Source organism: Leptonychotes weddellii, chromosome X, assembly GCF_054177405.1.
Source record: "Leptonychotes weddellii isolate Sample4059 chromosome X, ASM5417740v2, whole genome shotgun sequence".
In the NCBI taxonomy this organism is placed as follows: Eukaryota; Metazoa; Chordata; class Mammalia; order Carnivora; family Phocidae; genus Leptonychotes; species Leptonychotes weddellii.
Genome location: NC_138385.1, coordinates 57,631,386 through 57,641,054, shown reverse-complemented (window position 1 = coordinate 57,641,054; position 9,669 = coordinate 57,631,386). Strand labels below are relative to the sequence as shown.

The 9,669-nt window shown below is 42.7% G+C and overlaps 1 long non-coding RNA gene across 1 annotated transcript; it reads left to right on the top strand.

Annotated features, from left to right (window-relative positions):
- Positions 1-421: 421 nt before the first annotated feature.
- Positions 422-9,569, top strand: LOC145717961 (uncharacterized). The gene is made up of 4 exons (XR_014141488.1): positions 422-1,015; positions 6,905-6,951; positions 7,370-7,406; positions 9,330-9,569. It is a non-coding gene; the product is annotated as an uncharacterized LOC145717961 (long non-coding RNA).
- Positions 9,570-9,669: the final 100 nt, after the last annotated feature.

The following is a 9,669-nucleotide window of genomic DNA, read 5'->3' as shown; positions in this document are numbered from 1 at the left end:
TGGTGTAAGGCCTCCTGGGGACCAGAAGGGGGAGCACGGGGGCGGGGGTGAGTGGAGGTTTCAAGGCCATGTTCATGCAAGACAGGCTGAGGCAGAAAGCGAGTATAGGGAGATAAAGGAATTGGGGGAGGGTGGAGAACGGTTGGAGGTGGGGGTGACCTGATCCCGTGTAAGACCAGCGGGAGGTGGATACTGTAGGGGGATGGGGAGAGTAGAGGTTGGATAGCGGTATGTAGTGGCCTGGTCTGTGTAAGACTGCCTGGGAATAGGAGTAGAGAGGTGGAGGGGTGGCGGAGTAGAGGGGTCAAATCCTGATAGGTGGAAGACTTCTGGGGCTTAAGGCAGGAGTAGGGAGAGTACAGGTGTGGGGAGAGTGGCGGGCCAGCAGGGATGTGGGGAGTGGGAATCCCTTTTGAGAGAAGCTGTCCCTGGGCCAGGGACTGAATAGGAGTTAGTGCATTATAAATCCTTACAATGGGGAGAAAATTTCTCTGGGGGTTAATAAATGAATGATTGGATTGTCCTTGCACATCTTATAATGTGGTGGTTGAGGTGACCACCATGTGCTTTGGGCTTTCTGACTGATCTGCAAAGAACCTTTGCGGGGCATGGTGGGAGAGGGTGTCTCTCTAGTTTTCTCCATCCAGGAAAAGCCTGCAACAAACATTTAAATACGTTTCGCAGAGCAAAGCTTTGGCCTAAAATTAGGGTGAGTAAGCTGCTCAAAAGATAAATGCAGATTGTAGAAATGTTGGTTCTGGGGGCACCTGGGTGGCTCAGTTGGTTAAGTGTTGGACTCTTGATCTCAGCTCAGATCTTGGTATCAGGGTCGTGAGTTCAAACCCCCCTGCACTGGGCTCCATGCTGGGCATGGGGCCTACTAAAAAAAGAAAAAAGAAAAGAAATGTTGGTTCTGGGTTTTGGTTTTCTTTAAAGAGTATATTTTTGTCTTGACTATAGACATGGACATGTCGGAAGAAGCAGCTGGCCAGTCTAAGATCCAGGATGATGATTGGTGAGACCTGAAAAATTGTTTTCTTTTAGTTTAGACCTTCTTGTGTTGGCAAAATGACTTTCTCAAAAAGCGTATGTTTCTTTCATTTCGAGTTTGCAGAGTTAGTCATAAAATGAGAATTGTAAAAGGGATCGTAGAATCATATAGGAGTCCAGCCTCTTACTCAGTGCACGAATTCTCTATATAACGTCTCTCTCAGTGGCCAGGAGCACACAACTTCATGAAGCAACACAGTGCATTGTTGAACATGTGTAATTTCTAGAAAGTTCTTCATTCTAATGAACTTAAAACTTAGGTTACTTCCATCCCATTGATCACAGTGCTGTCCTCTAGAGGTACACAGATGAAGTGTTTTTCTTCTCCGTGATAAGGGGGTATTTTAAGATAGTTGTCTCATCTCTTAAGTCTTCTCTCTCCTGGAACACTGCCCTGATTGCCTCCTTCACAGATAAGCGTGTAAGCATATAATATGGGAGAAAGTAGAAACCATAGAACAGAGAGTCTGGAAATAGACCCAAATACCCAAATGTGAAAATTGAGTTCATGATTAAAAAATGACATTTCAAATCAGTGGGGAAAAGATGGATTCATCAACAAATAATTTGAAGATAATTGGCTAACCATTTGGAAAAAAATAAGAATTGGATTCTTACCTCCTCTCTCCTTACAACAAAAGAAATGACACATGGATAAAATATTTAAAAATAAAAAAGGAAATCATTTAAAAATGTTAAAAAACAGGTGGATTTCGTTTCTAATAATTTTGGAGTGGGGGAAGGCTCAGTTTGATATCAAACAAAAGTATAAAAATGACAAACTGGAAAAGTATTCACATTACTCATGATAAAAGGCTATTTTTCTTAATCTACAAAGAACTTTTACAGGTCAACAATTAAAAAAAGGTGAACCACACACATGAAAACTGGGCAAAAGATATCAGAAGGAAGTTCTTAGGAACAGTTGACCCATAGACATTAAAATTTATTCAGTTTTACATTACTTATATATGAAGAAATGAAAAAAATTTTCATGAGATACCATTTTTCATAGATCAGATTGGCAAAGATTAAAAAAATTGGTAATAACTGGAGTTGGCAAATTTGTAGGAGAACAGGCAATTTCTTACAGCCATCGTGGGAATATAAATTGGTGCAACCTTTTTGGAGGGCAATCTGGAAATACCCACATTGTAAATGCCCATGTCCTTTGACCCAGTAATTACTAGGACTTTTTCTTTCCCTGTTAGAACAATTTTATTTAATTTCTCTCTGTGTGTGTGTGTGTGTGTGTATATATATATATATTCACATATACTGAAATGCATAAATGTGGTTATGTCATACATTCTTTCTGTGTATTCACTCTTACTTGTTCTTGACTCCTTTGCCCCTTCTCCCATGTCCCTTTTCCCTATAACTCATTTATTTCATCACATATGGACATATACAGGCTGATTTGGTCTTTGTTCAGTTCTGGGGAAGAAGGATGAATGACTTAATTACTAGTCCACAGAGAAATACATACAAGGATGTTCATTGCAGCATTGTTTGTAATAGCACAAATTTGGAAAGAGTTTAAGTGTCTTAAGGGTGTAGTTGAATGGATTATGGTTCATCCAAAAAAGTGTGGTAAGAAATGTTGTTCTGGTAACGGCAAGTTAAAGTTAAACATGAAGTTAAAAACTACCAGTGGCTGAACAATCCATGTAGCACAATACTATTTATTTTAAAAGATGTGTGCACTTGACTTGTGCTGGTATGTGCTTATGTTTAAGAGCTTTCTAGAAGAGTAAATAAGACACATTGTTTATTCCTGGTGAGTGGGACTCTTGGAGGAACAGGGACAAAGTGTTCCTCTCCCTCACTCCTCTTTTCAGTGTTCTTTATCACTCAGAAAGCTATCTGGTGAACATAACATTGATAGTCATTAAAATGGAAGGGGGGATTAGCAAAAGAATGCAGCAAACAAACATTGGAAAATACACATCTTAAGTAATAAAAAGAAATGCGAATTTCAATGTTGTTTACCTACTAAATTAGCGAATGAAAAAAAATTATCCTATTATAGTAATGTTGAACTGTACACTGCTCTAACCCTTTGGAAACGATTAAGCAAATGTATCAGGAGCTATAAAATTGGTCATACCTTTGATGAATTTGACTTTTGGGAATTAACTTTGGGGAGATCCACTTTATAAAAGTAATTAAATGCACAAAGATGCTCGTTGCAGCATTCAACTGAAAAATTAATGTGTGTTATCAAAAATGCAGAGGGTAAAATTCCAAGCTCTCTCCCTGACCCTCAGTCACTTGCCCCAAATAGTGCCCTTGGTGGATGGTTGGCATTAGTTCTCCTGAGAAGTAAACAGGCAGTCTGCTTTATTAGCCCCTTGCAAATCTGATTAACAGGAGTCCTTCCTCTAGCATTTGATGAAGCATTGAGAGACCCCAGTTCCCGAAGCTACAGCTGCGAAGACCAGATCCTAGAGTTCTGGGTGGAAGATGGCTCTTGAGGCTGGATAGTGACCGGCCAGGCTCTCCACCCACCCCCACTGCAAGTCGGGACCATTAACGTTTCAAGATCTGGGCACTGTGTTTTCATCAGTGCAGATGATGCTGTTTTTTTGTGTGTTCGTTTTTACTTTGGGCTCACTCTGTACCTCACATAACCTTCACATAAGGCTCACATAAACTGGTCATGTGTAATTTTTTAAATGGAGAACATTTAAAGAGATCTTTAAATGGTGAGATCTCGTAGGCAAAGTCTTTTAAAAACAAGGTTCTACGGGGGTGTGAGTGGGAGGGTAGAAAATAATAAAAGGGGTCCTCGGAACCACTTTTTGAGATTCGTTCATTCTATTATTCAGCCAGATAGTCGAGTACTGACTTTGCACTGAACAGTGTGAAACAGGTATACTTCCAAATCCTTGTATGGTTTACTGTCTGGGATGGGAGATAGAAACATGTAAGCAAGCAGTTACGGTGTAGTGTGATAAATGCTGTGATGTGGGAGAGGTATGTGATCCTGTAGGAGGGCAGACATTATCTTATTTTTCGCAGTAGCCCTATGAGATAAGTGGTTCTTTTTTTTAAAGATATATTTATTTTAGAGAGAGAGTGGGGGGAGGAGCAGAGGGAGAGGGAGAGAGAAAGAATCTCAAGCAGACGCCCCACTGAGCGCAGAGCCCAACAGGGGCTCGATCTCAACGACCCCAAGAGCATGACCTGAGCCGAAATTAAGAGCTTAACTGACTGAGCCACCCAGGCACCCCAATTCTGAGACTTTTCCCCCACAGTTTCGAAATTGGGATCCATCACACATTTGATAGCATGTCATCCCTTCCTAGTGTTTTTTTTTTTCTTTCTTGGAGGTACATAGGTCTCAGATGAGATGGAATGTATTCTAGAAGTAGAGCCAACAGGTCTTGCTGATGGATTGGATGTGGGAGGTGAGCGAAAAAGAGAGGAATCAAGGATGACTCCTCTAAGTTTTTGGTTTGTGTTACTGGGTGGATGGTGGTGCCATTGACCGAGATTGGTAAGTCTCCTATAGGAACAGGATTGAGGGAGGAAATCAAGAATTCTCTACTGGCTATGTGACGTTTCAAATGCTTAGTAAATGTCCAAGAGGTCACGCAAACAGTTGGAGCTCAGTGAAGAGTTTGAGGCTGGAAATAGAAAATTGGGGGATTTGGGGTCTTAGAATAGTAGAATGAATGATCCAGGAGAGAGGGGACAATAGTGCAACACAGAATGGAAAATTGCAGGAATAAAATCCTTGAGAAGGCGGGAGGGGGATGAGATCCAAAGTGCAGGGGAGGGTTTGGCCAGAGACAGGGGTAGGAACATTGTGTTCATTGTTAACTGTAAAGACATAAGAGAATCGGGTGTAGTTGCAGATAGGACAGTAGATTCCCTGGTGGGAGGACGTGGCAGTTCCTGTCTGATGGCTTTATTTTCCCGGTGACTTATGAGACAAGGTCGTTAACAGAGTGAAGGAGGTTTCCACAGTTTGAAGGCAGAAGGACGGCTGAAATGCACAATGCAAGGGGGAGGAGACTGGTTTTCATTGATCAACCAAAGTCCAGTTAGTAGGCTCTGGTGGCCTGGCCACTGACTAGCCTTTTTTCAGGCCAAGATGCGTTGTTTTGTTAATACTACAAGATGGATGAGCAGAAATACCGTATTTTAAAAATTACCAGGGGCGCCTGAGTGTCTCAGTCAGTTGAGCCTCCAGCTCTTGGTTTCAGCTCAGGTTATGATCTCAGGGTCCTGGGATCGATCCCCACGTCGGGCTCTGTGCTCAATGTGGAGCCTGCTTAAGATTCTCTTCTCCCTCTGCCCCTCTCCACCCCCCCCACCATGCGCACACACTCTCTCTCAAATATATAGATAAATAAAATCTTTAAAGAAAGAGAACCAAGGTCACGTTTTGACCAGTACCTGGGAAACCTTACACCCAGCAAGAGTTTTCTTTGCTGATTAAGAAAAAATTTTGATGCTGAAACCAATAATACATTATATGGTAACTAATTAAATTTAAATTTTAAGTAATTGGAAAAAATTTGACGTCTACTCCTGAGTAAGTCCAGTGTACAGTGACAGATACATGAACAGGAAATTGAACCAAGGGGGTGAGTCAGCATGTGTCTTGAAAAACTGAAAAATATTATCGATCCAATATTATAACCCAATATAAAAATATTATCAATCCAATATATTATCAATCTAATAACCAACCTCAAGGTTAAAATGAATGCCCTGAAGAAGTGGTGAGAGTTAACTTGATATATGTAAGACCTTATACATAAATCCTTATAACTATTAGGTTCACCTTTAGCACTTCTGGTTTCCTCTCTGAGCTCTGTGTCACGCTAACTAATGCTAAGATAACCTGTGATTAGGTCCTAGATTGTAGCCCGGTGCATTATTGGGGGGCAGAGAAGCAAGAGGTCCCAGCATCATGGTTCACTGCAGGGAGCAGCTGTAGCTGGGCAATCACCCTTCGTTTGCTTCCCAAGAAATGGATTTCAGCATTTGCCCATTTAGCCAGACAGCAGTCCCAATAAATAGGCCCTCTTCAAGCCAGTAAAGCCCTAAAAGGTGTCCTTGCTCTTTTGTCCTTCTGATTTTTAGCTGTAATCTCTTCATCCTCGAGTCCTTTCACGTGTGGCCCCTTTCTCAGAATTCACTTTCATATCTTTCTTTTCCTCTTTTTCTTAAAGATTTATTTAGTTATTTTAGAGACAGAGAGAGTGGGGATGGGAAGGAGCTGAGGGAGAGAGAGAGAGAGAATCTCCGTCAGACTCCCCACTGAGCATGGCGCTCGACTCATGGGCCAGATCTCACGACCCTGAGCCGAAACCAAGAGTTGGACGCTTTTTTTTTTTTTTTTAAGATTTTATTTATTTATTTGACAGAGAGAGACACAGCGAGAGAGGGAACACAAACAGGGGGAGCGGGAGAGGGAGAAGCAGGCTCCCCGCAGAGCAGGGAGCCCGAGGCTGGACTTGAGCCCAGGACCCTGGGATCGTGACCTGAGCCAAAGGCAGACGCTTAACGACTGAGCCTCCCAGGCGCCCCCTCACTTTCATGTCTTTAAATAGAAATAATTCACTTGGCACAAAACAGGCTTCTCGCTGGTGCTGATGGTACTCAACTAACATTCTTCCCCTGTCTTCGATTCTGCAGTAAAGACTGAGCAGCTTGTTGCTCCTAATTTTTCTTCACCTCCCCTACTGTGATCTTAATTTCATAACTCCCTAAAACTTTTTATGCATATCAGAAAGTCTGATGGGTGGTTGTCTCCGTGTGAGATTCTGCCTGTGGGCTTGCATACGCTATGTTTAGTGGCCTTCCTTTATAACCGTGTGTATCTCATTTTTTGCAGTTGCATTCTTACTGTGGACTCAAGCGGTGATGAAGAATTTGAGCCCTGTAAGTAGCGTCCCCCCAAAGCAGTAATTTCCGTTTCAAGGCGTAACTTAACCCTGTCTTTGTGGAGATGACTGAAATGTGGTTTGGGACAGCTGGTGTGAGCCGGTCCTGGGTTTGTCTCCCGTAGGGACTCTCTCCAGATTGATGAGACAAAGACCATTTCCCTGCTGTTAGGAGCAGAGACAGTTCTTTGGGCTTGTTTTGCAGTTTGCTACCTTGACCTTTTTCATGCTAGGCCTCCTGACTTTTATTTCCTCTCTAGCTCACATGGGGCAGGGTTGGGAGTATATAAGTCTCCCATGGATTTTAACCAGCCCTAACTTCTGGACTTGGGCTTGAGGGAGTTAAAGATGTGGGTAACTAGGTTTTTATCCTCCTTGAGATGCTTCCTGAGACCCTCTTTCTTTCTCTGATTTAGTTGGAACCAAAAAGAAGGGGCAGAAAGGGAACACGAGGTGAGTAGGAAAATTAGCGAAATTTGACGTTTGTTGAAGAATGATGTTGTGGGTAAGAAGTTTTATGAATGAACGTCACATTTCCTCTCTGAGCACTATGTTCAGGGTCATAGGGGGTATCTGATCTCACAGCCAGATTCAATGTATTAGATCTTTATGCCAGGCGCGTTATCTAATTGGTCAGTTTCTTCCTCGGAACGTCTTTGTGATTGATTCGTCCTCTAATTTCCACTCTCCACTCTTCAGGCCCTTATAGACCCACGTGCCAGACTGTAGGAGGTGCTAAGAAAATTGACTGGAATAAATCCAAAATAGGATGTTAGTTAACTGATGTTTCCACATTGACTCCTTGAATTACCATAGTGGGTTTGTTGAGGTATGATTTACATAATGGCAAAGTTCACCCTTTTAGGTGTACGGTTTGATGAAATTTGACAAAGCTATATGGTAGTGTAAACATTACCACAATCAGAGAGGCGATGCAGGATATTTTCCTCACCGTCATTTACATTTTATTTTATTCTTTAATTTTTAAAAAAAGTTTTGTGTTTTGACAATACTTTTATTTTTATCTTTATTTATTTATTTTTGTGAGTAAAGCAATAGAAGTTTATTAAGTGAAGACAGAAAAAGCTCTCAAGAGTGAGAGGACTCCCCACAGGGTTGCCCTATATTTTTATTTTTTATTTTTATCTTTTTTAAGACTTTATTTTTTTTTTAAGTGATCTCTACACACAACGTGGGGCTTGAACTTACAACCCCAAGATCAAGAGTCGCTCGCTCCTCCGACTGAGCCAGCCAGGTGCCTCTACAGTACTTTTTGTTTGTAATTTTTTAATTTTTAATTTTAATTCCAACATAGTTAACATACAGTGTAATACTAGTTTCAGGGGTACAGTGTAGTGAGTTGGACTTCCGTATGTCACCCGGTGCTCATCACGTTCGTCATTTACATTTCAAATGCTTTATCGTGGTTTCTTAGTGGTTTCCAGTGTTATACATAATAAAGTCCTTATTTGATATAATAAAGTCCTTATTTGATAATACATTTAAATATCCCATTTTTAAATGGAAAAATTGGTTTCTTCCTGCCTCCACTAGATAGATGTCGAACAAATACATTGAGAAAATCTGTTTTAATGGGCCTGCTGGGAATGCCCACAGGTCTTGGTCCAGTCCCTGGAAGCTACTATAGTGGGATATTGGAGGAAGGGTGGAACTGGGGAGGAAGGGGAAGAGTTCAGTTTTGGGTGTGGAAGTGGAGGGGCCCGTAGGCAGGGCCGATACTCAAGACATTTAACGACCAGTAGAGTACAGATGGGGACAGTCAGGATGACTGCCCGACCCGTTGGAACAGACCCCATCAGTAAACAGCGGCTAAGGCTCTTCCTGAGCTTTGCTGCCAGTCAGCCCTACCCATAGGATACCCAGGTAGGAAGCTGGAACTGTGGAGCTGGAAGTCAGGTGCACGGTTGGGCTGGATATAATGGCTTGTGCTGGCGGAGAGCTGACGGCCACGCAGTCCTTAGGAATTGATTAGCTTGGTGTGAAGGCACTGTGGAGAGAAAGCCTGGGAGTGAGCTGAGGAGGAGTGGTGAGTGAGAAGGAGTGGATGGAGGGCGGGAAGAGAACCGAAACGGAACAGTAACTTGGAAATCCAGAAAAGAGTTTTCAGGAGGGAATGACCAACAGGAGAGCCAAGGTCCCTCAACCTGGCAGCTTAAACGTGGTGAAGATGAAAAACGGAAAACCAGGAACAACGATTGAGTAGTTCCGAAGAAGGGGAACAGAGTTACTGTGGGGAATAAGCCAACAGAACATTTCCAGGTGCTCATGTTCATGGTAGAGGAGTCAGGAAAGGCTGTGAACAGAAGACCGTGGTGCTGACGTTTCTCTTTTGTTTTTCCCTGTCTCCTCACTCAGCTATGTGGTGATTGACTCGGACTCTGAAGACGAATACTGCAGTGATAAAGTCAGAGCTTACATATCTGACATAAGCAGCGAAGGCAAGTATACTAGTAACCGAGGGAAGTAGCTGAGTTTGCAGCCCCATCACGTGGTGGCGTCGGGTTACGCGTCAGCAAACGTTTGATTCCGGCACCCACTTAGGAGCAGGTGCTGCCATTTCTTCCCTCGTGGGTGCTGGATGTGGTTATGGCCGGATTCCCCACACACACCCCCTCCCTGGTGAATTTCCAAAGACAGCAGCAACTGTTCTCGGCGCTTTAGACCTTGACCATCCCCCTCCATAGAGTTCTGACCT